The following is a 6,435-nucleotide window of genomic DNA, read 5'->3' on the forward strand; positions in this document are numbered from 1 at the left end:
ACGCCTCAACATCACACTGATGATACCACACTGACGTCACCACACTTCATCTAAATGCTGATTGTTCTCTCTCACATTTCATAACGTGGGTCCAGTGTGCCGTAAGCTAACCCCCCCGGTCTCACGCATTATGCACGTATAAGGGACTTACTTATGGATTATGGCACAACAGACCCCAAAGTATGAAAACTGTTTAGACCTGTGTTTCCCAAACACTGGGTCGGGACCCATTAGTGGGTTGCGGACACATTTTTGTGGGTTGCGTTGGTTGGAATTCCATTAATTTTATGTGAAAAAAAGAAACACAAGTAATGAGAAAGGTAGATCTACATGCTTGTGCTTGTAGATCTGCTATTTTCACTAGTTTGTGTCTCGGGGACACATCTGGTTTAGATGCTACATTTGCTAAATTGTAAATCCTCAAATTAAATGAGAACATCAGAACATCATTTGTGATGAAGTGGGGTTTGTTTTGTGTGGTTCTGATGTGTTTTAGGTGTTTTGTGTGGTTCTGATGTGTTTTAGATGTTTTGTGTGGTTCTGATGTGTTTTACATGTGGTTGTTCAACAGCACCACACTTCAATAACAATGTGAATCATGTCACAAAATTGTATCTCAATAATGGAACATCTGATTCTAACAAGGTAAGAGTGACAAAAGGCCGGTGTGGTCCTTCAGCATGTTCAGCCAACAATAGAATTATAGAATTATAGTACAACTACGTTATTAGTGTTTTTTAATCTCTGTGAAGTGACAGTAATTAAACCAAGGGCAGAACTTTCCTCCGTGTGGATTTCCACACCACTTCAACACCACTTCAACACCACTTCAACATCACATCAACACCACTTCAACATCACATCAACACCATTTCATTGCTGCATGTTAATGAACCGATGAAACGTTCAATTATAGTATTAATGCTGATTAAATTCATTATCAAAACTACGAAGAAATGACAGAATGAATGCTGATGAAGTTAATTAACGTTATGGTGGAACTACAGTATGGATGCTGATGTTTGACGGAAGGGTTTATAGCAGAAGTTGTGGTCGTTTCATGGGTTTCGTGGATTTAATGAATGAAATAGAATGAAGCGGTTGAAGTGAGACGTGAACGAGGGAGATTTCAGAGGAAACGTATTTCTGCGAGTCATCAATGACTCGCAGAAATACACAATCCTGAAACGGTGTGGACCTGCTGCGGCGGAGTGGTTGCCATGGTGAATCATTGGTCGTTACAGATCTTGTAAGATAAACATCCTGTCATTTTCCTGTTACCTTTAAAGGAGTAGTTCACCCACAAGATGACTTGTTTTATATCAATCATACGTGAAGCCTTGAATTCATGGAGATTTCAAGGCTTCATGGGGTGTAATTGATATAAAACAAGTCATTTTGTGGGTCATGTTATGATGTCATGATGATGTCATGATGTCATGATGTCATGAGTGTTTGTTGCATGCCTGTAGCTTGTGTAGTTCTGGCATTATTACCGTAGTTATTTGAGTTATTTATTTTATTTGAGTTATTTTGAAAGATGTTTTGAAAAGAACATGTGTTTGTTTAGAGTCATTTTGAGAGATTTAAAGATAGAGAGAGAGAGAGAGAGAGAGAGAGAGAGAGAGAGAGAGAGAGAGAAAGAGAGAGACTGCACATTGTGTTTGCTGCATGCTGTGGACTGCTTCACGCCACACAGTAGATTGTAGATATTAATGTTTCATGTTTAATAATGTGCCTTTATTTGTATCACTGTCTGAAGGTTGCTGTCAGGAGTATAATGTAACATAATATATCATTTAAAATATAACGTTATATATATATGTTGTCGGGGAGAAACCATCTATGTCCAAAATATTAACTTTTCAGTCAAATATTAAATGAAAAAGTTGAACAATGGAGATAGCTGGTTTCTGGCCGACAGCATGGATATAATATAATAACATAATATAATATGTCTCTCAGTGCCAGGTTGGTGAAACAAGTCAAAAGTAAATCATATTTTTCTCCATATTCCTCCAGGATGGTTTCAATAAGAGTCACATATTGTTGGAATCCTTTGAAAATAATATTTCATAATGAAGTCAATAAAAACTGTCGTTTGCTTTGCTCTCTGCATCAAACTCCTTTTCAGTCGGTCCTGGTAGACATTATCAGGTGCACGATACAACTGCCGAGCTCTGTCTGGATAAAAGGTAGCCACATACAGTTTGTGCATGATTACATTATTTGACTTTGAGTGGAAGCCTACAATGAGGAGCAAGAAAAACAATTATCAACATTAATTTGAATCTTACATACAAAAGACTTACCAGGGTTTCTTTTCAATGTGCCAACATTGAATACCTTGATTGCAAAGGATGCAAGTATTATGGTAGATCAAGTGTGCCAGCTAGCACTTGAACTACTTGACCCAGACAATGCCCTGCATCTTGTATTCCTGTTTGGCCATTGGTCTTGCTCATCTTGCTCTAAAGAATAGATTATGTTTAAAGTTTTTATTAAATTATGATGTCACTCACAACATAGAATAGGATTGAAATCTGCAAGTGGCAACTTTCATCACAGTGAAAAAAAATGTACAATTTTCAGTGGATATACCTCTTGCACGACTGTATAGCTCGGTTTTGCATTCCAAATGGTACCTTAGTTTGGGGTCTTCTCAGTTTTTCCAGTCCTCATGTAGTCTTCTGATTAATGCTGCATCATCCACACTCTCAGAATAAGACAAAATCTGTGCATAGCCTTTTTGGATGACTTTTGAGAGCTTTTGAAGCTCAGTCTCAGGACCACCACAGATGAAGCACCTTAAGCCACAAGCTACAGAATCCTCTTCCATGTTGTCTACTAAAAGACAAGGGTCATGATTGTTTAACTAATGGTTGTTCAATGTAAGCAATAGGCTAGAGAAAATTGATATTCTAAATTCACAGTAATCAAAGGTTTTGCCAGCAGAGGAAAATAAATGCCAAAAAGTAGATAAACTACCGTACTTTAAAATCGTCCAGACATATTTGCCAGGATGCAACACTCCCGCTCCTTCCCCACATGCAGACAGTGTATCCCACTGAGCATGTGCACAGTAGGTGTACACTCTTATCAAGTGTTTAGCAATATGTTCTTGTTTTATTTTTCAGAATAGAATCAATTCAACAACACCCCAATCCCCTACCATTGATTATACACTGATTATACACTAACAATAACCAATATACCAATATTAGATGGCCAGGGAGACATTTTTACTCAAAAATAATGGTTGGAATAGATTCAGCACCCCTGAAAAACCCCTAGTTAGACACCTCACAAGTTAATTTTAGACTATTGTTTTTCTTCATATTTTTCTCTTTGCTCCTTAACTTTGATTGGCTCTCCAGGGATTTTTCCACGAGGATTTGGGTTTAAATAAATTGAGAGGTGATTCTAGACACCTATTAAGAACACATTGGTGAAGAAAGCTATTGGTAGTAAATTTTTTCACAGATGGGTCCAAACATCTTGTTAAAATTCCCTAACTATATGCAACATTTGTCTGTTTGGCTGAGACACTTGAGAATAATATTTTAAGTGTCTGTTTGCTGGGAACTGGCCTGACTATGGATGTGCAGACAAACCAATCCATTTTACTTGTTAGAATTACAATAATAATATAAGATAGTTAAGACCACAAAACATTACTAACTTTATGAAATCATTAAGGCACTCTGACCATTAATGTAATTTTGCCTGCAGTCAGTAATCACTCTGCTCGAGGGGGGAGAGAGAGAGAGAGAGAGAGGAAGAGAGAGGAGAGAGAGAGAGAGAGAGAGAGAGAGAGAGAGAGAGAGAGAGAGAGAGATGAGGAGAGAGAGAGAGAGAGAGAGAGAGAGAGAGAGAGAGAGAGAGAGAGAGAGAGAGAGAGAGAGAGAGAGAGAGAGAGAGAGAGAGAGAGAGAGAGAGAGAGAGAGAGACTCTAAGGCGATGACCTCATCTCCTGACGCTAGAGTCTGTCTGCTGTCTAGTGGCACCGGTGGCTTAGTGGTTAGAGGGGCGGCCTTGATACCGGAAGGTCACTAGTTCGATTCCCCAATTCATCACATCAATCATGAATCACCGCTGAACAGCCCTTGAGCAAGGCTTCCATGCAGGGTCCGGCTGGAAACAAGTTTCGTACTTAGTGCGACACCCTGGGTAAACAACAAACTTTGCTTTGCTTTGCTTTGCTTTGCTCAAATGAACAGGATAGCTGAGCTCAAAACAGTGTAAATATATATATATAATATTGACAGCCGTATAGAATTTCCTTTCAGTCCCACAGATAAATATTGTGAAAATAGCAGATCTACAAGCGCGAGGCGTTGTGAGCTTGTAGATCTGCTATTTTCACACACACAAAAAACAAATTGCCATAATTCAAATATGCAAATCATCTCATAACTATGTGTAGCACCGCCCCTTTAAGCACGAAAGGGGTGTGGCCAAGTTAGCCTTAGCCTTCTGTTTGGCCTGAAGCTGCATTTTGGTGTTTGGTGAAAGACTTGAGGTTTACAGGCCTGTAACTCTGAGAGTGTACACATGATGGAACCAAATGGACCCTTACAGGTCTGTAACTCTGAGAGTGTACACATGATGGAACCAAATGGACCCTTACAGGTCTGTAACTCTGAGAGTGTACACATGATGGAACCAAATGGACCCTTACAGGTCTGTAACTCTGAGAGTGTAAGTAGAAGAACTAATACAGTGGTTGGTTTCCAAACATGTTCATGTCAAGGACTCCACAGTGAGTGTGTATGTGGCTGCAGACCCCCATGTGAAACATGTGTCTGTTTCAGGGATTTGTGTTGTTAAAAGGGTTTGTTTATTTTTCAGAAGGTCACCAGTTTCAGTGTAACACCCCCATGCTGGAGAAGTATGATCTCCTGTCATTCATTTTGTGAGCACTAGGGGGGGCTGTGTTCACACTTTCATGTGATCATTGCCCTACATGTTCACATTGGAATCACATCAATGTTTATCACTGATATATTATTATAGTGATATATTATAACTCTATGGTCTGAACAGCTAAACTATAATATTAAAACAGTTTTTTAGTGCTTCTTATGAATCCCAGCCTCAGACTGCAGAGTTGTATTTATTAGTCTCTTTGTTCTTCATTTAGGTTGTTCATTGTTTTGTGCAGTTGTGTTTTAGTACTAAAATGTTTGAAAATAGCAGATATATAATAATTTATATCTGCAAAGTAACTATAGTAACTAAAGTTTTCAAATCATTTTAGAGGAGTAAAAGTACAATATTTGAGTTATGACACGTGTGCTGTCTACTTTCATGTGTGACTGCCACCTTGAGGCCTTGTATGTGTATTGTATGCGGTAATCCTCTACACCTGGTCAGGCTCACCAGGTGAGTTAATGTAAACCAGCACACAGAGCACACTGCATGTTGAGTGAATCATTTCTGTGAGGCCTTGGACAGGATAAATCTGTAAGTTTGTGTTTGTTATAGATATGTCTCTTAAAGCTATTGTAGGCAACATTAAGCCTAAATTTAAAACAATATTTAAATATATATATTTTGCATTTTTTCCCCTCTATCAGCCACTATATAATGATGCTGGGGTGTTTTCCTGCATTGAAACACAGTCCTCTTTCTGAAAACCGTATTTTTCCCGGTACTGTTTATGTTTGTGCAGTTCGTTTCCCCGGCCACCAGGGGGTGATGCTTCCATAGACTTCCATAGAGTCACACGGACACGGACGCGCACGGATGCGCACATGCCTGCGTTAATTTACGTCCCGGACAAACATAAACAATAGGGAAAATACGGATTTCAGAAAGAGGACTGTGTTTCAGTGCAGGAAAACACCCCAGCATCATTATATAGTGGCTGATAGATAGTCTAGGACCTGGCTAAGATATGTATGTACTTAATTTAGGAGAGATTATCTCAACTGTTCTTGGCTAATATGACCCCAAGGAACAACTTAGGAACTATGAGAAATTCTCTATCCGGGGCGAAATACTCGGAAATGACCACGCCCCTTTTAAAATGACCCCTACTTCAAACATGGCTCTATCTTCTAAACCGTTGGAGCTACAGATTTTCTGAGGTGCTCAAAATGTTCACAATACTCATGTTTAGTGAAAAATAGAAAAGTGTAAAATGTCAAATTTTATATTTTATTACAGAACAGCTAAAACAAACGGCTAAAACGGTCAACTTATTACAGTCCAGGCCCTAAGAATATTTTTGCGTGAATCAATCTAAAAGCACCAAATGTGTCCCAGATATAACCCAGGGTATGCTCTGATGATGTAGCAAGGGTGCCCGAGCCAGCAACCTTTGGGATCATCATAGTGGCCCAATCCAACATGGCCACCACCTGAAAAAGGTTTTGGCTATGTTTGAACCAGATGAGCTACAAATGCAAACTTGGTGTCTAAATCATGTTT

This window comes from Gymnoscopelus microlampas (assembly GCF_963454915.1).
Source record: "Gymnoscopelus microlampas genome assembly, chromosome: 22".
NCBI classification, from domain to species: Eukaryota; Metazoa; Chordata; class Actinopteri; order Myctophiformes; family Myctophidae; genus Gymnoscopelus; species Gymnoscopelus microlampas.